Genomic DNA, 26,282 nt, shown 5'->3' on the forward strand with positions numbered 1-26,282 from the left:
CAGATACCATCTGGTGGCTTAAAACAATCCTGAGCCGAAGTTCGGGATCAAAATAACATACTCACCTGAAGAGAGGGAGCCCTGAGGATCCTATTGAGGCTACCCTTGGTGGTCCGATGTTCCTCATCGCTGAGTGCAGCCCCTTTCCACATCAGGGGCACACAGCTCCTCTTCTTGCAGCGTGGCCGCTCAGTATGCACAAGCATGGCCACGCATGCACAGAAGCACAGAGCAGAAGAGGAGCTGCATGGCCCCGATAGGATTAGCAACAATGCCTTGTTGCTAATCTTCCAGGGGGTCCGCACTCAGCAGCGTTGGACATAAGAGCAGCGAGGGAAGCCTCAATAGGATCCTGAGGCTTCCCTCTCTTTAGGTAAGTATCTCAATTTGTTCCCAAATGTCGGCTCGGGTACACTTTAAAGATATGTTCTCCATGTGCTTCTGATGTTAGTGTTGACTCCAATCACAAAGACTGCTTAGTGCACTATATCAGTACATGAGCAGTAAGGTTTCCTGCAGAATCTGGGCCCTGCTAAAATTGATCAAGTTTTTGTACATTATTTCAAATTGGTAATCTTTATGGTAACTGCTTTTTTTCAGTCGTGCTGGTGACAATTTTTCTGTCTCCTACTTTCAGTTATGTTGATGACCATCCTCTTGTTCAATGAATCCCATTATTCTTGGTGAAGTTTCTGGTTCCAGTTAATCTTCACTGTTCGCTGTCAGTGAAGTTCCTCCTGTATATAACACCATTTTCCCTCTGAGCTATTGCCTTAGCAGCAGTGGCGTACCTAGGGCATTTGACACCCGGTGCTAGGTATTGAAAGACACCCCCCCCCCCCCCCCCACGGTACACTACCTGCGGCGCGCGAAGCGCGCCGCGGCGAAAAAATGGGCGTGGCTATGACCGGATGGGGCGGAGCTAATTTAAAAGTGCACCCAAGTTTTAGTCAACCTTTCTCCAGAAAATTCACATCATTGCGCAGCTTTTCTCCAGAAAATACACAAAATGTCAGAAGCTTTCAACATAAAATACACGTAATGCGAGAACATTTCACCAGACATTACACGTTATGTGAGCAGATTTCACAAGAAAATACATTCAATCATGTCGGCAGATTTGACCAGAAAAAAATCATTCAATCTTGCGGTAGATTTGACCAGAACATACACAATGTCAGCACCAGATTTCACCACAAAATACACAATATCAGTAGTTAAACTGACCACAAAATACACAATGACGGTAGTTAAACTGACCACAAAATACACAATGACGGTAGTTAAACTGACCACAAAATACATAATGACGGTAGTTAAACTGACCACAAAATACACAATGTCGGTAGCAGATCTGACCACAAAATACACAATATCGGTAGCAGATTTGAGTGTTGGCAAGCTGATAGCCTGGTGGGTAGGTGGTGAAGGGTGAGCAGCCTGATTGCCTAGTGGGTAGGTGGGCAGCCTGCTGGGTAGCAGTGGTGGGTAGGGGGGCAGCAGTGGTGGGTAGCCTGCTGGGTAGCCTGGTGGGTAGGTGGGCAGCAGTGGTGGGTAGGTGGGTAGCATGGTGGGTAGGTGGCCAGCCTGCTGGGTAGCCTGGTGGGTAGGTGGGCAGCCTGCTGGGTAGCAGTGGTGGGTAGGTGGGCAGCAGTGGTGGGTAGGTGGGCAGCCTGCTGGGTAGCCTGGTGGGTAGGTGGGCAGCCTGCTGGGTAGCAGTGGTGGGTAGGTGGGCAGCAGTGGTGGGTAGGTGGGCAGCAGTGGTGGGTAGCCTGGTGGGTAGGTGGGCAGCCTGCTGGGTAGCCTGGTGGGTAGGTGGGCAGCAGTGGTGGGTAGCCTGGTGGGTAGGTGGGCAGCAGCGGTGGGTAGGTGGGCAGCAGCGGTGGGTAGGTGGGCAGCAGCGGTGGGTAGGTGGGCAGCAGCGGTGGGTAGCCTGCTGGGTAGCCTGGTGGGTAGGTAGGCAGCAGTGGTGGGTAGGTGGGCAGCCTGCTGGGTAGCCTGGTGGGTAGGTGGGCAGCAGTGGTGGGTAGGTGGGCAGCAGTGGTGGGTAGGTGGGCAGCAGTGGTGGGTAGCCTGCTAGCAGTGGTGGGTAGGTGGGCAGCAGCGGTGGGCAGGTGGGCAGCAGCGGTGGGCAGGTGGGCAGCAGCGGTGGGTAGCCTGCTGGGTAGCCTGGTGGGTAGGTGGGCAGCAGCGGTGGGTAGGTGGGCAGCAGTGGTGGGTAGGTGGGCAGCAGTGGTGGGTAGCCTGGTGGGTAGGTGGGCAGCAGTGGTGGGTAGGTGGGCAGCAGTGGTGGTAGGTGGGCAGCAGTGGTGGGTAGGTGGGCAGCAGCGGTGGGTAGGTGGGCAGCAGTGGTGGGTAGGTGGGCAGCAGTGGTGGGTAGCCTGGTGGGTAGGTGGGCAGCAGTGGTGGGTAGGTGGGCAGCAGCGGTGGGTGGCCGGGCCGGTGCACCTGTAAAAGAAAAAAACCTTACCTGCAGATGTCTTCCGAGTCCCAGGCAGCCTCCGCAGCTCCTCTTGAATGTCCCGCGCCGTCTCCTGCTGCGTCATCAGTGCAGGGCTACGGGAAGATGGCCGCCGAAGCCCACACTGGAGACAAAAATAGACGGCAAGATGGCGTCGGCGGCCATCTTGCCGTCTATTTTTGTCTCCAGTGCGGGCTTCGGCGGCCATCTTCCCGTAGCCCTGCTCGGGTAAACTGAGGGCGGCTATCAGCCGCCCTGTCAGTGCCCGTTGCCGGCGCCCGTGGAGGGGAAGCGCGGAAGGAGGGGACCCAGGTGAGGGAGATGTGGGGGGTATTTCCCCCCTCCCCGCCGACGCTGCCACCCCTCCTTCAGCGCTGCTTCCCCTCCTGTGTCATCAAGGCTTCTGGGGAGGCCTTGATGACACCCCCCCTGGAGCTGACACCCGGAGCGGAGCGCTCCTGGCCGCCCCATGGTAGGGACGCCGCTGCTTAGCAGTAGCTGGGGCCATCCAATGATTTCTGTAAAATCCTTAGTGGAAAAAGAGACAATTTGTTTTCCTTAAGCCCATGTCCTGCCAGTTTCTTTAGGCATCTGGAGCCTCCATTATTAAGGGGACTCCAGATGACTGTTTTTTAAATTTGTAAAGGTAGTCATTTTTGACTCCCTACTAATTTAGTATAAAAAAAGTACTACTAAGTAAGTAATGCTCCTTACACTCAGACATTGTTCAGGTAAACTTGATAAATCCTAAGAGATGTCAGGTGATAAGAAGCTTGCACTGCAAGCTTCTTATCCCCTCAAATTGCATCTGGTCTACAAAAAATGTTTTCCGCACCAAAGAAGAGAAAAAGAGCTAAAAGTAGTTCAAAAGAAACTGTAACCAAGAATTGAACTTCATTCCTATCAGTAGCTGATACCGCCTTTCCAATGAGAAATATTTTTCTTTTCACACACAGATCATCAGGGGGTTCTGTATGGCTGATATTGTGGTGAAACCCCTCCCACAGTGTGATGTCAGCACCTCACCGCACTGAAGTACTGACATCACACTGTGCATTGTGGGAAATAACAGCTGTTTCCAACTGCCAAAAAAAAAGCAAGCAGCATCTTGAAACATGAAAACATATCCTATGCCAAAACGCAGGAAAAAAAAGGGACATGCCAAATGTAAGAAAAGTAATATGAAACTCAACTTAATTTGTGTTTAAAACATCATTTTATAAGAACAATAGAAATGTACAAAAGAATGGTCTGCATGAGGCACACAACACGCATCTTCACTATCTTAGGGTGAACTTCCACACTGACTCACATTCAGTGAAGACTGGTTGTTTAAACATTTTTTTATCTAATGTTCAAGATAGTCTCTTGATGAAGTGAACCCTGTTCACGAAATGTGGAGAGCCAACTGTCTTTGATTCCATGTTTGAACATATATAGTGTGATTTACCCTCTGAGTGGTGCCCCCAATGCACAACTTGGGGGTACACCACTATACAATCATTGTTATATCTAATACAATCAATTTTGTTATACCTACTGTGCATTTTGCAGCACAATTACAATTATTGGCTGTCTTGTATACTCTGTACAATGATATATAATTTTATATTATTACAGTATGTTCTAACATTTGTGATGGAGTTAAGTATCATTGTGTATGTTTTCTTTTAAACTGTTTTTGATTTGTTAGCCTTTTTATATATTTTTCTAATATAATGATACTTTAAACACAATTTCTATGGTCTGTTACTAATGGTATTCTTGACCCAGTAGAGTTCAATTTTGGACCGTTTGCTTATGGTTATACATATTCGGGATGTTGGGGTTGGGAATTACTTTATCTAAGTACATTTTGCACACTATTTACACCCTGATAGGTCCAAATTGTTATAGTATATAACCTAATTTTTGACAACTGACTTTGATTACTTTCTTGCTTGCTGGGAAATAAAAAATGCATTATGTTTCTTATGTGTGAAACCTCTCCTAAATGAATATAGAAGAAACATTTATACAAACAAGGCTAATATATCGAGTATAAGTTCTCTTACTTCTGTGCAACGTCATTTATTATGATGCAATTGTAGATGCAGAAACACCACAGACTCTCATCTTGCTGTAATCTCTTATAGGGTGAGGTTGATCGTACCATACCATCTGTCTAGTCAGACTTCTACTTTATCAGAGAAAGGCCTGGCTGGAAGTTTGAGAGGGTATGGTAGGACACATCATTTAGAATAGGACACATCATTTTCCACTAATACACATATATTCCAGTCCCTTTAATACAATTGACGCTGTATCCTGGGACTTGTTTGCTTTACTTCTGACGTTCTCAGATTTCAGTAGTTCTCTGATCATAATAGCTGGCTCCTCTGCTAATGTTGTTAGTGGCAACCTGCCACAAATAACTGTAGATGATGTTGAGAAGCTGAACATAGACTCTTACACCTGCACAATGCTGAGCAATCAACAAAGGATAGATGTTCCTCTTAGCCTAGGGACACATGGCCAGCTCACCACCATAAAGATTCAAACACACTGTTTTAGGTGGCAATAAATAGGTTGAGATCGCCAGTGGGTTCTATTCAAAACAGGTAAAAAAGGCGGTAACACCTGTGCCGCTGTAGGCGGCAATATTAATAACTGTGATTAGCCATGATTACCACTAACAGCTTATAATCATGGCTATTAACATTGCCCCTTATGGTGGTGCTGAAAATAGCAGCGGATAGGGTTAGGAGGCGGGGCGATAGGGGTCATCAGGGTATGGCGCCTGCAGGGGCCCTTAGTGTTTTGTGTGTGCGTGTGTGTGTGTGTGTGGGGGGGGGGGGTTAAGATTAGGAACCAGCAGGGGGGGTGGTAGGGTTAGGCAGAATCAGGCAGGGTTCTTAGTGCTAGGCATCAAGAGGGAGGGCTAGTGTTAGGGTAAGGTTAGGTCATAGTAAAATATAGTAAGACTTTTTTTTCTGAAGCCAACATGTGGATTCCTTGAACGTAATTTGGCAAAACTTGTAAAAATTATGTGAAAATCAAAATACAATGCATAATCATGATCAGAATCAATCAAAATTACTTAAAGGGAACCTGAACTGAGTAACATTATTTAAAATAAACACATGATGTAGCTGCAAATGAATATTACATACGTACCTTACCATCAGTTCTTCTCAGAAGCTCACCATTTTCTTCTTGAAGTGACCCCTTCCAGTTCTGACAAGATTTTGTCAGAACTGAAATATACCAGTTGCTGTCAGTTATATAACAGCTGCTGTCAGTTACAACTGAATGTGCAAGGTAGTTTCCATGTTTCCCTATGACTCATGTGGGCGATATAACAGTTTAAACAGTGTGCTGACCAGGAAGATGGTATGAGGGAATGGCCATTTTCAAAATGGAGGACGGAGAATTCAATTGATCACAGTGGACAAACAGGACGCAGGAGAGAAGAAAAAGATTGATGAGCAGACTACATGGGAGGTAAATATGACCTGTGTATGTTTATTTTGACTTTTTATTTTCAGTTCAGGTTCTCTTTAAACATTTACCAAAGCGAAAATACTCATTATGATCAATACTACCTGCAGCCAACTTTTTGGACAGTGATTGATTGTTGGAATTGTCAAATCATTTTAGTTTTGGCTCTTGTGTATTCCTTTGACTGAGTGTTTGTAAATGCATACAATGTGACATGTAAAAACAGAGATAGAGACAATTAAGGCCCTGCTGCAAAAATAACTGTCCTTTATTCGACCAAAAATTGTAGCTGTGACAGGTAAGTTCAGTCATTAAAAGCATTAGTACAAAACATGCATGCTGTTGAACCGGAGAAAGAGTACAGTGAGTGCAGGCGCTGGTGAGCCAGACGGCATGTTTCACACCTGGTGGTGCTTCCTCTGAGGCTGTGTCAGTGCGACATGGTCACAATCAATCAATATTTACCAGTTTGCATGATCAGTGGAGATAGTCAGTAAGATGCAAATGATTCCGACTAGCATACAAATGTAATGCAAATGCAGCTTTGAATTAGGCCAATAAAATGGCATAAAGGGCTTTTGATGGGCTCTGTTCCAAGCTTCATATTATTTGCAATAAATCTGCATGCAGACTCAGAATTATTAGCCTCACATCGTTTACCAATATGTATCACACAACGACCATTAAATAATGATTTATGCATTTCTTCTAGTCTGCAAATAATATCAGTTACAATTCCCAGACAATCTGATCTTTCAATTGGATTGTTTGCCGGATCAGAAGTAAACATTGTCTTTTGCAGTGGTGTAACTACTAGGGCCGGATTTGTACTTTTTTCCGCCCAAGGCCCACTATCACCATCTGCCCCTGGGCTGACTGCATCCTAAACTTTCCCCCCAACATGGCAGGGATTAAACTGTAAGCTCCTGTGAGGACAGCTGATGGCAGGGATTAGATTGCAAGCTTTTTGGTGAGTGGCGCATTTCGGTGAGTGGCAGGCAGCTCAGAGATCACTGTATGTGTCCATTTGCTGCCCCTTCACCCCCCCCTCCCCCGAGTGCCAGATCTGGCTTTTGGTAACCACCCCATGTGCAAACTTTGTGAAACAGAACGACCGTGGGCCGTCACTGGCTGCTAATATGTGAAGACTGCTGCACACAGCCTGCACATTGATTTCCTGGTGCCCTAGGCCATGACCTTTGTGGCTTTGCCAGAAATCCGGCCATGGTATCTACAAATCATGGGGCCCCCCTCAGAAAAACTTTGAGCCCCCCCCCCCAATTTTCACACCCTTTCCCTTGCCAACCTCTTGTGACCCACACATTTTGAAGGCCTACCTTGCAAGAGCCAAACAAGTGTAGACATCATAATCTTCACACCTACGACTAGTGAAGCCACAAAAACACCTGATCTGAAGGATGAACCCCTTTTATCGGAGGGAGTGAAGTAGTAGTTGGTAGAGATGGCTCGAGCCTCCGATTTTCGGTTCGCGAACCTCGAACTCGAACTTCCGAAAAAGTTTGCTAACCTGCAAACTTTTTGAACCGCAATAGACTTCAATGGGCAGGCGAACTTGAAAAACTACAAACACTGTTTCTGGCCTCAAAAGTGATGGAAAAGCTGTTTCAAGGGGTCTAACACCTGGAGGGGGCATGGCAGAGTGGGATACATGCCAAAAATCCAAAGGAAAATTACGGATTTGCAGCACAGCAGGGTTATAATCCCTAAAAGGCAGAAATCACATTGCATTGCTAAATTGGAGGTCTAAAGTGCTTGAAAACATTTTGCATGTGTATATATGCATCAGCAGTTACTGTAAGTAGTGTACTGCTGATAGACCAAACTCACTGTGTAACGCACCGCAAACAGCTGTTTGTGTAGTGATGGCCGTGTTGGACTGGTGCGCACGATGGCGAGAGTGCAGGCAATGGTGGTTTTCAAGCCCATATGGTTGAGCTGAGGTAGCTCAATGACAGAACAACTGTCCACAATGAAGCAACAACCTTATTATCTTGGGTAGGTGTGCTCCACCAACACACTCATATAGTCGGTCATTGCTTTATTGTGATATGCAAGCCCCTTCAACGCAGCAAGGTAACGATCACAAAGGGGAGTTGACACATGTATATGCCTTTTGTTTTGTTGTTGCAGCCGCAGTGCAGACAGAAAAATAGGCATGCATGTACACACACCCTAAAAAAATATTATTGTTTTTGTTAGCGGCTGCTGCTAGCAGCGGCCTTAAAAATTCAGGAATCCACCTGGAGTCCTGGTCTGGACCCTGTTGGTGGTGGCGGAGAAGGCAGTCAAGTGGCCTGCAGACAGAGATGCTGTGTGGGGACTAACTTAGTCTTGGGGCAGGCAGTAGCCCTCCGGTATCCATGCCTCATTCATTTTGATAATGGTGAGGTACTGAACACTTTTTTGACCTGACTGCTGGTGGTATAATACAAAGTACAGTCACACAGAGCCAGTGAAAGGTATGCACTGAATGTGCTGGGCCTGGCACAGTACAGCAGTTAGCAAGGGCCAGCTGCGACAGACAGGGCTGTATATGCAGTGTCAGCGGCGCACACACACACAAAAAAAACCACATCAGAAGAACATTAGCTCTCAAAAGAGCTGATTTGGGGTGCTTTTCATCAACAAATATCAGCAAGGAGCACCGTAACAGACCTCCTATCACTTTCCCTATCTCTCCAATGTCTCTCCCTTCTCTCACTAATACAGCAGCACACAGAGTGAGAACATTGCCGACGCTGCTGCCTTTTATAAGGGGGAGGGGGGCTCCAGGAGGGAGTGCAGCCTGATTGGCTGCCATGTGTCTGCTGACTGTGATGTAGAGGGTTAAAGTTTAGCCCAATGATGTAGTATAGGGGGCGGGTCGAACTTGCTAAATGTTCGTGGTTCACCACGAACTCGAACCAGCGAAGTTTGCATGAACAAGTTCTCCAGGGGACCGTTTCGGCCATCTCTAGTAGTTGGGCCCCCTTACAGCTCTGGGCTTCCCTGTGGTTGCAGGGGCTGCTTCCCTGTAGTTATGCCCCTGGTCTCTTGTGTGCTAAACCTTACACTTGCCCATCAACATACATTCTGTAAACTGCAAATCTTGCATCTAGTCTTGCATCTCTTTTTCCTCTTGTGTTAAGCTAGGTCCACACTTGTGCCCTGCAGAACGGATCCGTTTTTGTAAACACAATTTTTCTCTCTCCGTTTTGCAGGGACGTTTCCAGTCCGTGTAAACGTCCCCACCCTTTGCCGTGGAAGGAGGGCAGCCACCATGCTGAAGGGGAGAGCAGGCAGGAAGGGGGCAGTGGGGGCAGTGGTGGGGAGGGGGGTCAGTCCCCCCCTCACCTGGGTCCCCCCTTCCCTGATCCCCTACAGCTAGTTTCAATCATTTAAAAATAGTTTAAAATCAATATAATGTAGCAGGCGGCGAGCAGGGATCTTACTTACTTGCGCTCCATCGCCCAATGCGTCACTTCCTGTAATGCCGTCCAATGAACATCAGAGGACGGCATTACAGGAAGTGACGCGGCAGCAGTGAGATGCAAGGAAGTAAGTTCCCCGCTCGCCGCTTGCTACATTGTATTGATTCTAAACTATTTTTAAATGATTGAAACTAGCTGCTACATTATATTGATTTTAAGCTATTTTTAAATGATTGAAACTAGCTGGAGGGGTACCGGAGACCAGGGACCTAGGTAAGGGGGGGATAGTTCCCCCTCCTCTCTGACCGCTGCCACCCCTGTCCTGCCTGCTTTCACCCTCCAGCATGGCGGCCCCCTCTCCCCACCCCCCAGGCTGACACAGAAACATATACGTTTCTGTGTCAAAATTTTCCTGTGTAGAGGGAAATCCGTTTTCCCATTGCCTGCCATTACCCCTCCGGGTATCCAGGTACAGATCCGTTGCGTGAAAATGCAGCAGATCTGGACCTTCCGTCCAAATTTTGAAAACGGAGCCTTGCAAACGCATACGGATCCTTTTTTTCTTGGGTGAGGACGGCTGCTATTTTTAACATTAGTATCCAGGGCTCAGTTTTTTTAACAGGGCTGAAAAACAGAGCCACGGATACGTTTCCGGACCTAGTGTGGACTAGGCCTGAATCCAGAGTAGACACAAAAGAACATGTAGTGCAGCTTGCATTTAATGGTCAGTTAAACATCTAATCTGGCATTTTCCATTAGGTATACTGCAAAACTGCTGTTTTTTAATTACACATAAGAACAAATAACCAAGCTGAGATGATGTCTGCCATTAATCCTGAAAATCTATAAAGCTGAACGAAAAAAGATTGTATTTTGTATCTCATCAAAAGTGGAATTACCATTTTAAAGAAAACCTGAACCCTGAAGAAATACTAAAATCCACATACTTAGGCTCCGTTCACACCTAAGCAGGAATCGTGCGATTCCCGCTAACCGCAAACCACTAGCGTTTTTAAAAAACACTAGTCCTGTTCTAGCCTATGGCATTGTTCTAATCGCAAACGCCTGCAGTGGTTTGCCGGAGATTCTGGAGTGATCGTGTTTAGCATGTAAAGAACCGCTAATTGTGATCACTTGTGGAAAAATCACACCCGCAAAACGCTAGCGGTAATTGCTACCATTTTGCGATTTGTAGTGTGAACGAGCCTTTAGAAATGTTTAGTTGTGGATTTTTTTTTCTGGTTGGACTTGACGGACGGATGTCTTTTTGTCAACCAAACTAGCTATGTAACTGTGTAAATCCAAATCCCGAATCCATCCAAATACTGTCCGGTTAAGACTTGAGTTTTCAATTTTCAGGGATATGGGTACCCCCATCTAGGGATGCAGAAATTTCAATTCTGCGGAATCCGAATTAGCATTTTGTAAGAGTCCCATTTAACCAAGTCCTGGTGTCAAGAAAAGTTAGAGCAGGAGAATATTTCAGCCAAGGGATGAGTGCAGTTAATAATAATAATAATAATAATAATAATAATAATAATAATAAACAGCTGCCTTAGGTCACGTGGGCTGTGCACAACCAGACTAACTACATTTCAAGGGGAACTGTAACCAAGAATTGAACTTCATCCCAGTCGGTAGTTGACACCCTCCTTTCCCATTAGAAATATTTACTTTTCTAAATTAGATCAAAAGGGGGGTGGTCTGTATGGCTTATATTTTGGTGAAACCTCTCACTCAGTGTGATGTCAGGACCTAGGTCCTGATAGTTTCCTGTCTGTGAGCCTCGTAGCATTGTGGGAAATAACCGCTGTTTCTAACTGACAACAATCAGTATCTCCTGCTGTGCATTAGGGATGAAGGCGAACCGTTCGCCGGTGAACCCCTATGGGCCGCTACTACTTCCAGGTCGCTATGACCCGGAGTAGTACGGCTGCGCTGGGCTGGTGGTGCACGTCTTTGATCGCGCACCTATTGCCGGCCACTCTCTGCACATGAGCGTGGTGTCACTCATGACGTCACTCACATGCACAGAAAGTGCCCGGCAACAGGCGCGCGATCAAGGACGACGCGCACCGCCGACCCTGCGGAGCCGTATTACTCCGGGTCATAGCGACCCGGAAGTAGTACAGGGTGAGGTGTTTGCTGCTACTGCACATCTCTACTGTGCATATGTACAGTGGGATGCAAAAGTTTGGACAGCCTTGTTAATTGTCATGATTTTCCAGTATAAATCGTTGGTTGTTACAATAAAAAATGTCAGTTAAATATATCATATAGGAGACACACACAGTGATATTTGAGACGTGAAATGCAGTTTATTGGATTTATAGAAAGTGTGCATTAATTGTTTAAACAAATTTAGGCAGGTGCATAAATTTGGGCACCACAAAAAGAAATGAAATCAATATTTAGTAGATCCTCCTTTTTCAGAGATTACAGCCTCTAAACGCTTCCTGTAGGTTCCGATGAGAGTCTGGATTGTGGTTGATGGTATTTTGGACCATAACTCTTTACAAAACATCTCTAGTACATTCAGGTCTGAGGACTGAGATGGCAATTCCAGAACGTTGTACTTGTTCCTCTGCATGAATGTCTTAGTGGATTTTGAGCAGTGTTTAGGGTCGTTGTCTTGTTGAAAGATCCAGTCCCGGCGCAGCTTCAGCTTTCTCATTGATTTCTGGACATTGGTCTCCAGAATCTACTGATACTGAGTGGAATCCATGCGTCCTTTAACTTTGACAAGATTCCCAGTCCCTGAACTGGCCACACAGCCCCACAGCATGATGGAACCACCACCATATTTTACTGCAGGTATCAGGTGTTTTTCTTGGAATGCTGTGTTCTTTTTCCTCCATGCATAATACCCCTTGTTATGCCCAAATAACTAGCCGGCTTCTCCAAATGTGCTTTAGCATGCCTCAAGCAGCTCTGTTTGTGCTGTGGGCGGAGAAAAGGCTTCCCTTGCATCACTCTCACATACAGCATCTCCTTGTGTAAAGTGCGCCGAATGGTTGAACGATGCTGGTCTGTGGGTTGACTCTGACTGTTTTCACCATTTGTCGCTTCTGTCTAACTGAGATTTTTCTTGGTCTGCAACTTCGAACCTTAACTTGAACTGAGCCTGTGGTCTTCTATTTCCTCAATATGCTCTTAATTGTTGAAACAAACAGTTGAAATATCTGAGACAAATCTCTAGACAGAGGCGCTCTACCTGGTTCATGACCTGATTTTGCACCCTCCAAAAATCGTTTGCCTGAAGAAGCGGGACTGTTACTGATGAAACGCGTTGCACTTTTGGAATTACTAATAAATGTTACTTTAGACTGTACGTAACCTGTCCATTGTTCGGCCTTTTTTTCAGAAGGGAGGTGAGTCCACCCACTTCCCCCTTTTTAACAATTTTAACTAATTTTATTCTGCTTGGCGTCTGTTATCGTATTTCAATATTATCTAGTCCACCCTTGGTAGAGGGGTGTATCTCCATTTTCTCCTATCTACAGAGAGCGACTTTTTAAACCTGAGCGGGGTCAGGTTATAATTCTCCCCACTCGGCCTGTCCAGTGGCTGCCTTTGTGGCGACCCACCCTTGTGAGTATAATCATCTCAATTATTCGCAACAGATCTCTCCATATTAACATACTGCACCATATTGGGCTCTCGGTTTCTCCCCCATTTTTCAAGCTATTTCCTCAATATGCTCTTAATTGTTGAAACAAACAGCTGAAATCTCTCAGACAGCTTTCTGTATCCTTCCCCTAAACCATGATGGTGAACAATCTTTGTCTTCATGTCATTTGAGAGTTCTTTTGAGACCCCCATGTTGCTACTCTTCAGAGAAAATTAAAAGAGGAGGGAAACTTACAATTGACCCCCTTAAAGGAATACTATCGATTCACATATTTTTTTCAACACAGGAATTGTTTGGGAAGTGCTGCTAAGTACTGGTGTATACATTTTAGTAGCAACTTCATTGTTTACTGTTAGCAAAATACTTTCAATGTTTACTGACGCCAAAACTGACGGCTGACTGAACCATGAGGAGAGGGGAAATTCCCCTCACACTTGATCAGTGTAGCTCTGTGTGTGACACAGAGAGAGAGCTCCTAACAGCTGCAGCTCATGTGTCCTGTGTTTCTGACTGACCTGTCTGAAGAGAGCAGAGGAAATGTAACTAATTGTCACAGCTTTTTCATACTGTTTTTGCTTTCAGAGTTTGATATGTATGATATTTGCTTTCTGTAGTCTGATATGCAACTCTGGCTGTGCATTGAAGCAGACACCCCTTCTGCAATTGATTTGTCCCAATATAGCTAAATCCTACCCTCAATAGATTACAGCTTTTGCCTCTGATACTTAACATGAAAAGTAGGAAAATGTTTACACAGCTACTTAGACATTATTTGCACATTGTCATTTTAGAACACTTGGGTATCGATAGTATTCCTTTAAATACTCTCTCATAATTGGATTCACCTGTGTATGTAGCTCAGGGGTCACTGAGCTTACCAAGCCAATTTTTTTTTTTTATTCTTTATTTATCCAATCATTTATTTCCAATAAAATTCACACACACACACAAAAAAAAAAAGGAAATACATTAGTACAAAATATTAATACACGTTTCATTGAAACCTCTTTGAGCAAATAATTTACATCCTCGTCCCAGGAGGTGACCCTCCCACCTCCCCCATTTCCTCCATCTTCTAGACCGACCCATCTCCTCTGTTTCCGATAATATTCTCCTACTAACACCTAATTCTAGTCTAGGGGTCCAACACTCCTATCCTGTTTTCTTCAAGATGGGTTATAGTGAGAGGCACTCCCCCTGTGCCCTGCCTTCCCAACACAAACCAAGCAAAACATAGAAACCACCACTAAATAGAAAAAGAAACACATTTAGTGTTATTGAACACTGGTATCACTGCTTACTCCTGCTAGGCCATCTCCAACTTCCCAGACTCTTCCCTTTATAGGCTATTTTCTCCTACTATGCTTCCCCGCCCATGGGTTAAGTTCCTACTTCCCACCACTCCTATATTCCTCCGTTTTCTTAAACTCCAGCCACCTATCCCAACCCCTGATTTCCCTCCCATGAACTATACCTGAGAGCTCTTCCATCAGGTAGGTTTGGTCAACCTCATCAAAGCATTCCTTTAATGTAGAAGCTTGGGGCGACTTCCATTTTCTTGCAATCAGTATCCTTGCCGCATTTATCAAATGCATCCCCAAGGAGCCTCTATATTTTTCAATCCCTTTCCCAACCAAATGCAGTAGGTACTCCTCAGGGCTATCTAACTCAGGTATCTCTGCCAATTTCCATATATACGATTTTATTCTCCTCCAGAAGGGGGTAAGCCCCTTGCATGTCCACCACACATGTTTAAAGTCTCCTCTTTGGTCTCCACATCTCCAGCATGCGGGGCTCGCTCCACACATCTTATTTAATCTATCGGGGGTGTAGTACCACCTCATTACTACTTTATACCCTGACTCCTGTATTCTGGTCGAAACTGAAGCCCCAAAAATCATCTTAATTATCCTTTCCCATTGGATAGACGTCAGCTCCCTCCCAATATCCTGTTCCCATTTTGTTTTATATTTCAAGGTATAATCATTATCTTCTTCTAAGAATTTGTAAATTTTTGCTAAGGTGCCCTTTGTTAGTCCGTCAGCTAGGCAGAGCTTCTCAAATAAGGTTAGTTGCCTTGACAATCTCTCCTTCGTACCTAGTGAAACCAGGAAATGCCTAAATTGAAACAGACTCCATATATCTATCTCCCCCATCTGTCTTTGTTCCGCTACTTCCTTTTCATTCAACCACCTTCCACCTCCGACCAATGAACGAATCTGTAGACTCCTTCCCTGTCTCCACTCCCCATAACTTCCCCTTTGGCATCCCGGGGGGAACGTATGATTTCCCAAAATAGGCATCAATGGAGAGGGGCCCCTAGACATCTCTCTTCTGTTTCTTACCTTATCAATGATTTTTAAAGTGTGTTCCACCAGTGTTCCTGGTGTTGTATATATCTTTGGGACATATGGTAGCCACGGTTCATCCCTAAGGTCCTCCTCAAACATTTATTTTTCCATTAGAACCCATTGCTTAGACTTTTCATTTCTGTTCCAATCAACCACCCTGGTGTATACTGCTGCGTGATAAATCCAATTAACTTAGTTTCACTTTTCAAATATCACTGCATGTGTTTCCTATAGGATATATTTAATTGATATTTTTTATTGTAACAACCAATGATTTATACAGGAAAATCATGACAATTAACCAGATTGCCCAAACTTTCACATCCCACTGTATTTATATTAAAAAAACAACCTTTTAGCCTATTGCATTGTTAGGGGGTATGGCTATAGATAATGGCAGTTGGTGCTGTTTAGTTTTTTCATGTCTGCCAGTAGTAAAGATGATGATATGCATGCTCATTGTGGATGAAACAATATGAACAAATTTCATGGTGAATATCAATCATTTCTGGATCTCTCTTCTAGTTTTTAACTTCTCATTTGCAATGTATTGGTTTATTTTTTCCCCCTTTTCGCTAAAGTTCCTCTTAAAGCTACAATTAAATTATTGTTTTTCCAAATGCAGTATGTTCTATTTGGCTGGGTTTAGGATAGGGAAGTGATTAGGGTTAGGCACCACCAGGGGGGTGATTAGAGTTAGGCAACACCTGGGGGGTTTAGGGTTAGGCACCACCAGGGGAGTGGTTAGGGTTAGGCACCACCAGGTGAGTGGTTAGGGTTAGGCACCACCAGGGGGGTGATTAGGGTTAGGCACCACCGGGGGGGTGATTAGGGTTAGGCACCACCAGGGCGGATGATTAGAATTAGGCAACACCCGGGGGGTTTAGGGTTAGGCACCACCAGGAGGGTGATTAGGGTTAGGCACCACCAAGGGAGTGGTTAGGGTCAGGCACCACCGGGGGGGGGGGTTTAGATTTAGGCACCACCAGGGTAGGTTTCTGTGTGAGAGCAGGGTTGGGTTAAGCTGTGTTATTGAATTACGTAACGATTTGTAAAGTTAATATCTTTTTATTATCATCTCCCGTATGTTTTAAAACGGTAAATTTTGTTAACAAAGTTTATCGTTCTAGAGATTTCATTACCCACCAGCGCCAATTCATTATCCAGCTAGGCCCTGTTTCCCTGACTCCCTTTTTTAATGCACCCGGGTTTAGAAACCAGCAAATGCAGTGCAGCCATGATATGAATGTAGCACCAACATAAATAAAAAAAAAAAAGCAATGCAATGTGTATCCATGATGTAGGTGCGGTACAAATAGTACCATGGTTGATGCACACAAGCCCTTAGTATGTGCACTTATTGCGGGCTGCAAGTTCTTGTCCAGCCCCAATGAACTGAATAGCTGTTCATAAGTAAAGAATACCAGTAGCGATGAACCTCCATTCTCCAGCTGTCTGCCTCAGTAAAGTCTCTAACTGAGCCAGGGAACTGAAATTTGCCTTCCTGGGCGCGCTTTTATAGCTGGGAGTGTTCTGCACCTGCATAGTTACTAGCCTATAGCTAACTGCACAGGTGCAGATTGCTCCTGGCCACAGTGGCACAACCAAGCATGCACGCAGCCAGGGCAGTGCATGTGCAATAGTCGATGAGAACTGGGGACACCTGAGGAACAGAGAAGAGCAGACAGACAGAGGAAGCCCATGACCTACAGGGGGCTGGGGGAAGCCCCAGGTAAATATAAGTCCTCATGTTCTTTTCATTACAGGTTCTCTTTAACCCCCCTGGCGGTATGATTGCTGCGGCTGCGCGGCCGCCAGGGTTTTTTTTTTAAACTTTTTTTTTTTAGCATGTAACTAGCCTAGCGCTAGCTACATGCTTCTCCCCTCCCTGCGGCGTCCCTCCGTCACCTCCGATCGCCGCCGGCGCCGCTTGCCCATAAGGAAATCCCGTTCTGAAAAGGATTTCCTTGAGGGCTTCCCCCGTTGCCATGGCGACGACCGGAGTGACGTCACCGACGTCATCGACGTCGTGACGTCACACGGAGTCCCGATCCACCCCATAGTGCAGCCTGACGGTGATTGGCCAGGCTGCGCAAGAGGTATGCGGGGGGGGGGGGGCCCTGTTTAGCGGCGGGTAGCGGCGCATCTGCGGCGGGCAGTGGCGATCGGACCAAACACGCAGCTAGCAAAGTGCTAGCTGCGTGTTTAAAAAAAAAATTATGCAAATCGGCCCAGCAGGGCCTGAGCGGCACCCTCCGGCGGCTTACCCGATGTCCAGCACGGGGTTACCGCTAAGGAGGTTAAAGTGGACCTGAACTCTTGCACAGGACAGAAGGAAACATAGAGAAATCCACCCTGCATGTATTTAGAGACTTTAGTCTATATTTCCCCTCTTCTGGGACTAATCACAATTGTAATTTGAACTCTTAGCTGTGTCAGCTCAGGAATTTCGGCAGCCTCAGCAGACCAGCTAACTTGTAAACACAGGATGTTAACCTTATGTCTTCTTTTCTGAAAGCAGGAAGCAGACACTCTGCAGATGTGTTGCATAATTTCTATCAGCTGAAACAGAGATATGATTTTTCTTATTAGGCTATTATGCTGTTGCTTATATTTTAGAGCAGAGAGGAAGTTCTGAGTTCAGGTCCGCTTTAAGGGGTTCTCTTGCATATATAAAAAAAAAACAAAATCTGAAACTTACCTGGGGGCTGCAGCCCCCCCTGCAGCTGTCATGTCCCACACTGTCCTCCTACGATCTTCCGTTTCCCGTTGCCTGTGCCTGCGCAGTAAGCTTCCGATGACGCGCGTGGGAGCGAGCACATGCGCAGCCGCACAGCCGCAGTTCTATTCATCTAGTTAGATGAATATTTAGACCGGTGGCGGCAGCAGGGAACAGATAATCGTAGGAGGACAGCGCGGGACATGACAGCTGCAGGGGGCTAATAGAAGCCCCAGGTAAGTGTCATTTTTTGTATTTTTAGAAATGCAAGAGAACCCCTTTAAGCAGAGCCCATGCAAGCTGCCCATCAATCACAACACTAAATGCATTTTTTTCTGTTCAGTTTTGTAATCTATTGTCCAATAACGTAACCTTAAAAACCTAAATATATTTAAATTATTTTTTTTTAAATGTTAAAAGGAAGCTTGGGCAGCCGTAAATTACTAGCTCCATTTTTAGCATGGTCCTTCCACCCCTGTTTTCTTCAAGTCTCTTTCTGACACTGGAGTACCTAAACCTGTTAAAGTTAATGCTGAATGCTGCACAGTTTGAGAGATAGGACTTTCTGGCAGTCAAGCCTCAATTAAGAGATAAAAGACCCACGTGTAGTGCATTTGATAAAGCTTAGAATACAAGGACAGGCCTGGATGTACTTGAAGGTGTCTATAGCGATAACTGAACAGTCAGCAGGAGCCACATTCAATTGGAGTGGGTGCTCTAACTTATCAAATTTCACATATGGGAAATTATTGGTGCCTACAGGGATGATTAGCGCTAACCTGGAGGGTCAACTGCATGCTGGGATAAAGGTGAAAACCGTATCTCGCCATCAACACCAAATACATCCATTTGCTGGAGATAGCAGCATTCTCTCCTCTCTAATATCCCTCCTTGTACAGATTGTGGGTCTAGGCTCTGAATAGCGGTAGAAAATAATGCCTTGTATTGCGGGAATTAGAATGCACATGGAAGCAGGCTAGCTGCTTGTGTACCATGACATTTACTTAAAGATTTGCAAAAGAAAAAATTTACGACTATAATTTAATAGAAAGAAAAAAAAGAGCACCACATTGAATATTTAATTGTTTGTTTTAGGCCATGTCAGGACAAATGAAGGGATTTCAAGCAGTTTACCAGTGAACATGATGTGCGTTTGGACAAGCTAATATATGTAATTGTTAATGAATGTTTCATGTAATATGCGTTAAAGAGAAACTTCAGCCTAAACAAACATACTGTCATTAAGTTACATTAGTTATGTTAATTAAAATAGATAGGTAATATAATCTCTTACCCACGCTGTTTTAAAAGAACAGGCAAATGTTTGATTTCATGATGGCAGCCATTTTTTTGGTTGAAAGGAGGTGACAGGGAGCATGAGACACAGTTCCAACTGTCCTGTCTGCTGATCACCCCTCCCAGTTGCTAGGCAACGCGGATAACAACATAGGAAATCCCATCATGCTCTACACAGCATCAAGGACAAAAAGCCTGGGCTTTTTTTCTTTGATGGGTGGAACTTATGTAAAAATGCAGCTAAAAATGATGCTTTGGTAAGAAAAACAAAGTTCTGATGCTGTAAAACTGTTAAAGAAATACCAAGCATTTTCAGTTCTGCTGAGTAGATTTTTAGTCCGGAGGTTCACTTTAAGAACAGACAGGAAAAAGTGTTCATTGGAACAATTTGAAGATTTGAAGAAGTTAGAAACAATGATAAAAATTATAGCTTACAGTTACATTTTACAAAAGGATTAGTGAACCTGTAACATGGCTAAATCAATTTTAAATTATACCCTGATGACATTTGAGGAACTCTAGGGTTCCTTTGGTGCTCCCCCTTTCCCAGAACAGTATGGCAGAGATGGATTAAAGAGGAACTGCGACCAAAGATTGAGCTTCATCCCAATCAGTAGTTGATACCCCCATTTGCACGAGAAATCTTTACCTTTTTTTGGAATACATTAGCAGGGGGGTCTGTGTGGCTGATATTGTGGTGAAACTCCTCCCACAGTGTGATGTCAGGACCTAGGTCCAGAAAGTTTCCTGTCTGTGAGCCTCGTTGCATTGCAGGAAATAATGGCTTTTTTCAACTGCCAAGAAAGCAGGCGCATGTGTATATCTATAAAAAAAAACAACCTTTCAGCCTATCGCATTGTTAGGGGGTGTAGTTACAGATAATAGCAGTTGGTGCTGTTTTTTTTTTTTCATGTCTGCCAGTAGTAAAGATGATGACTTGCAGGCTCATTGTGGATTAAACAATATGAACAAATTACATGGCGAATATCAATCATTTCTTGATCTCTCTTATAATTTTAACTTCTCACTTTGCAATGTATTGATTTATTTTTTCCCCTTTTCACTAAAGTTAATCTTTAAAGAGAAACTCCAACCAAGAATTGAACTTTATCCCAATCAGTAGCTGATACTCCCTTTTACATGAGAAATCTATTCCTTTTCACAAACAGACCATAAGGGGGCGCTGTATGGCTGATATTGTATTGAAACCCCTCCCACAAGAAACAAAAAAAGTACGTACTCTTGGCAGTTTCCTGTCTGTGAACCTTGCTGCATTGTGGGAAATAGCTGTTTACAGCTGGTTCCAACTGCCAAAAAAGCATGCAGCAGCTACATCACCTGCCAACTGTAAAAATGTCACCATGTAATAAATGTCAGAATGTAAATCAGGGATTTCAAAGATTTTACAATGGGCAAACACTGACTAAATCATTTATACATAATTATTGTAAAAATGAAGCACTTTTTTTAATAACATTATTTTCACTGGAGTTCTTCTTTAAATGGAACCTGAACTGAGTAAAATGATTTAAACTAAACACATGATGTAGCTGCAAATGAATATTACATACCAACCTCGCCATCAGTTCCTCTCAGAAGCTCACCATTTTCTTCTAACAGTGACCCCTTCCAGTTCTGACAATATTTTGTCAGATCTGAAATGTACCAGTTGCTATCAGTTATATATCAGCAGCTGTCAGTTACAACTGAATGTGCAAGGTAATGTCCATGTTTCCCTATGGCTCAAGTGGGTGATATAACAGTTTAACAGTGTGCTGACCAGGAAGCAGTTATGCGGTGATAGCCATTTTCAAAATGGAGGACCGAGAATTCCATCGATTACAGTGGACAAACAGGACGCAGGAGAGGAGAAAGAGATGGATAAGCAGACTACATGGGAGGTAAGTATGACCTGTGTATATTTATTTTGACTTTTTATTTTCAGTTCAGCTTCTCTTTAAATATAAATGGTTTTTTTTTATCACCTGGCTTTCTTTTGGTAAGGTTGGGTGGGAGACTGTATCAGAGGATGTGTCAGTCAGGCACCTGCATAGACACCCCCCAGGCCTTAGATACCTGCTTTGGCTGCCTTGTGGATGATGGTACTACTGTATGTTTTTTACACAGTCACCACAGCTGTTATAGCTTTAGCCTGCTGGCTGTAAATGGCTGTGCATGGCCTTGTTACTTAAAGGACAACTGTCCTTTAAAAATCACATGTATAAAAAGTACTTTTCTCCAAGAGTAAAATGCACTATATAAAACTTTTCTCTTACATTGTTGCTTAGCTTACAGTAAGCAGTAAAAATCTGCCAGATCTGACTGGTTTTGGACTAGTCTATCTCCTCATGCAAATTCTCAGTATTTCCTTTATTCTTTTCACTCCCTGGAAAGGCTCTAAACAAAGTTGCACACCAGGCTCGCTGTTTGTTTGCAGCCTCGATACTTGTTTGAACTCTGATGCAAAATAGCAGCGACTGCGGGTGGTTAGTGTTAGGAGCAGGTAGAGGGTGGTTAGTGTTAGGAGCAGGTAGGGGGTGGTTAGTGTTAGGAGCAGGTAGGGGGTGGTTAGTGTTAGGAGCAGGTAGGGGATGGTTAGTGTTAGGAGCAGGTAGCGGGTGGTTAGTGTTAGGAGCAGGTAGGGGGTGGTTAGTGTTAGGAGCAGGTAGGGTAGTGTTAGGCTCTGATTAAGGGTTCTTGTTAGTCATCAATAGAGTCAGGTTGTTGTTAGGCATGGAAGGTGAGGGTTCTTGTTAGGCATATTTAGTGGAGGGTTCTAGTTAGGGTTCTAGGGGGGGTTAGTTATATGTTGTGGAGGTCATTAGTTAGGCGTAGATAGGGAAATGTTCTTGTTAGGCATATACAGTATAGTGAAGGGTTCTAGTTAGGTATCCCTGGGATGTGGGGGTTGTTCTTGTTATACTTAAAAAGTAGGGGGGGGGGGTTGTTAGTCATCAATAAAGTAGGGGTGTTGTTAGGCACAGATGGGGAGAGTTCTTGTTAGGCATATATAGTGGAAGGTTCTAGTTAGGCATTGATGAGGGAGTGTTTTTTAGGCTTAAATGGGAGAGAGTTAATGTTAGTCATCAATAGAGTTGGCATATAAAGTGGAGAGTTCTATTTAGGCATAGAAAGGGAAGGGTTCGTGTTAGGTATATATAATGGAGGGCTCTATGCAGGTATCAGGGTAAGGGTGTGTGTGTTCTTCTTGTTAGGCATAGATAGGGGAGGTTCTTGGTAGGCATAGATAGGGGAAGGTTCTTGGTAGGCATAGATAGGGGAGGGTTCTTGGTAGGCATAGATAGGGGGAAGGTTCTTGGTAGGCATAGATAGGGGAAGGTTCTTGGTAGGCATAGATAGGGGAGGGTTCTTGGTAGGCATAGATAGGGGAAGGTTCTTGGTAGGCATAGATAGGGGAGGGTTCTTGGTAGGCACAGGGGAGGGTTCTTGGTAGGAATAGATAGGGGAGGGTTCTTGGTAGGCATAGATAGGAGAGGGTTCTTGGTAGGCATATATAGGGGAGGGTTCTTGGTAGGCATAGATAGGGGAGGGTTCTTGGTAGGCATAGATAGGGGAAGGTTCTTGGTAGGCACAGGGGAGGGTTCTTGGTAGGAATAGATAGGGGAGGGTTCTTGGTAGGCATAGATAGGAGAAGGTTCTTGGTAGGCATAGATAGGGGAGGGTTCTTGGTAGGCACAGGGGAGGGTTCTTGGTAGGCACAGGGGAGGGTTCTTGGTAGGAATAGATAGGGGAGGGTTTTTGGTAGGCATTGAGGAGTTTTTTTGGTAGGCATAGGGGAGGGTTCTTGGTAGGCATAGATAGGGGAGGGTTAGTGTAAAGGTTAGGGTACAAAGCTGCATAGTAGAACATCAGTAACACTACCAATATTCTACTGTAGCAGATAATAGAATAACAGTTAAATTGCTGCTATTACCACTATTTCCATTTTTCATTGTACCTTTTTTTTGCACAGATGCAGTGATACCCCTTTGTCCTTGATATTGGGCAGAAGTGCTTTGCAAAGCAATGGGGGTTTATTTCCATACTCAATTTACAGAATATTTCCTAAGAACTATGTTGGTTGTGGTTGGTGCTGTTCAAGCTACAAAGCTCCATGATTGTAGGCTTAGTCATTCTGAGCGACACCAACCTTCACCGGGATAAGGGGTTAAAAATACCTTTTCATGGGGGGGGGGGGGGGGGGGGTTTGATAAGCAATGTATGGTGCCAAAAACAATAACTTTCACTTACCATTAGTGGTAACATCATAACGGCTGACTTATTTGTTTTAATGCATTGAGCATATTAATATTCACATCCGCATTGCAAGCCTGAAATTTACAATGGAGCAGTTGGTAAGGAAGGAAAGGAAAATGTCTCCAGTCACTTGATTGTGATATGGCATGACTGGAGCACAGTGGGTTAGAGCTGATGTGTTCCCTCAGTGGTTGGCTGTCCCTGGTGGAAGCGGTACATGTGCACTATGTTTATCATTTGCAACAACTTCTGAAAATTGATACAGGGGATATCAGTATGCAACCCGGTGTCCACAGGACTAAGCTCTATTGCACTGTTCACTGTGACTGTCTTGCCATTAGTTGTACCTTCTATTACTGTCCGTATCTTTGCCTAACGTTATATCTGTGTGTTTTTGTTTACTTAGTTCCAATGTGATTTTACTTGTACTGTGCCTAATCGATGTGCCAAACCTAATTCCAGGCACGGCCTAGCTGTGGTTGGCGAAATAAACCAATTCTGATTCTATGTGTTGTTGCTGCACCCAGGCTCAAACTGACAATGTATGCTACACAAGAGAAAAGAGATGTGTGCTCAGACCAGTCAACTCCTGACTTCATTACTGGCTGCCTCAAGTCTGCTGGCTAATTAAAATGGCAAAACGTTTGCATAATGCATTCTCCTACCAGAATGTGCAGGATCTAAACCATCAACCTGCCTTTCCTGCAGGAGTTGGCCCACGCAATGTGCATTGCATCTCAACAGGGGTGCCGCGTTTAGGCCTCCTTGTACCCCCTCAAACTGACAATGTTTCAGCCAGAAACGCTATCATCCTCCCGATGGGAAGGCAGTGTACTCTTGTTGTTTTGCTTACAATGATGCACATTTGAAGCTCTCGAGGGCTACATAAAATGGCATGGAGGCCCACATTGGGCCCGCGGGCCTTGTGTTTGACACCTGTGATTTGGACTAAACTGTAACTTTTATTGGGTCACTAAAATCATAACAACATCAAAATGTATACTGACAGTGTGGTCTGTATAATGTTAGGGGTTCTTTGCTGATTCCCCCCCCCCCTGTTGCTGTGTGCCCGTATGAGGCTTCAAACACAGGACGGGGTGTAGCTAGCCCTTGTTGCACATTAATTAGGGTGATTGTATTCAGTGGAATCCTTGTTCATCACCACAACCCCAAAAACAGGTGGGGAAAAGGAAACGAGGTGGGTCTATATATAGTATAGATACTGGGGAGGTAAAGTGCGCATAGACTTGTAACTAAACAAAGCATAACAACACTATGGGCCTGATTCACAAAGCGGTGCAAAGTGTTTGCACGCGAGTGAAAACCCCTTTATCACGCCTAAACTCAGTTTAGGCATGATAAGAAGAAACTCGCGCGAATTTTCTGAATTTTCCGAATTTTCGCGCAGCACCCGGCTCTTCGCGCGAAGCTCCCATTAAGCCCTATGGGACTTTGCGCGCGTATGCGCGTACGCGCTGTAGCTTCGCGCGAGTTAGAGCACAAAGCGGTGATAACTTTGCTAGTGCAAAGGTTATCACGCCTAAAGTCTTTTAGGCGTGATAACTGAGTTATCACCGCTTTGTGAATCAGGCCCTATGTGTTAAGCTACCTTCTTTAGAGCTAGGGATGACCGAAAATCGCAATTTCATGTTCACAAACACATTTACGAATTTTATCATGAAAATTTGTGAACCGATTGTTCGCGGTGAGCTCCATTGACCTTAATGGCATCTCCAAAAACTTTAGGACCTCTCTGCAGCCACAATTTTTTTTAAAAAAAGAGTAAAACTGACCAAAACAGTGGCATGGCAAAGCAGGATCAAGTGCAAAATAGTTGCCAAAAATACGTACTTTACACAAACGCTTTTTTTTAATGGTTGTTTTTAAAGAAATTTTAATGGCCACCGACTTTAACGGTTAATAGCAAAAGCACCCATACTTAATAGAATCACCAAATTTGAAAGGTATGTAAAGGAGAAGACTGGGTACAAGGTGAAAATATTTTTTCCAAAAAGAAATGACGTGGGGTCCCCCTTTCTAAGCATCTTTAACCCCTTGTCCCTCATGTAGACTTGGATAGTCAGAATACGTGGCCCCAGCTGCGTGGGGCTCCGGACCCTGAGCTATACCTGCCCACATGGTCCATGGCATGAAGGGGGGGGGGGGTGGCTGGAAAAGAGGGTTGGCCAATCCTCCCCCTCTCCCTCAGAGCAGTTGTCCAATGCATGGACAAGGAACTGATTCCCACCTCCCAGTAGGAGGTAGGGGCCAACATAGGGGTTCATAGTGAATCTGGGTGTCCTCTCTAAGAAGGGGACCCCTAGATGCCCATCCCTTCCCCAGGTAATATGAGTATAGTGTTACTGAGTGTTACTGAGTACCCTTTACCAATTTCCACAAAGAGTTACATTGAAGTTAAAACTTAACCATGAGGAAAGCCTTTTAACGGTCTTAATTGTCCATAAATACTTACCGTTAATTAATTTTCCTACACCAACATCCTCAGAAAGGTCCCTCGTAGAGTAAATGTGGCTAAACAGGATGTGGGTGTTTCCAGCGGTCATGTGATCTGTGCATAGCAGTGTGCTTACTGTGGGGTGTAAGAATCTCTGGTGTGAAAATAAAATTCACAATGCCAGCACTGGCAGCATAGAGT

The 26,282-nt window shown here is 44.6% G+C and overlaps 1 long non-coding RNA gene across 1 annotated transcript in view; it reads left to right on the top strand.

Annotated features, from left to right (window-relative positions):
• The first annotated feature begins 3,542 nt into the window (after positions 1–3,542).
• Positions 3,543–26,282, top strand: part of LOC137525846 (uncharacterized) — a 30,635-nt gene continuing 7,895 nt past the window's right edge. The window contains exon 1 of the long non-coding RNA XR_011023028.1: positions 3,543–3,628. This is a non-coding gene — a long non-coding RNA (uncharacterized lncRNA). The remainder of the gene's footprint in view (positions 3,629–26,282) is intronic.

This window comes from Hyperolius riggenbachi, chromosome 7, assembly GCF_040937935.1.
Source record: "Hyperolius riggenbachi isolate aHypRig1 chromosome 7, aHypRig1.pri, whole genome shotgun sequence".
NCBI classification, from domain to species: Eukaryota; Metazoa; Chordata; class Amphibia; order Anura; family Hyperoliidae; genus Hyperolius; species Hyperolius riggenbachi.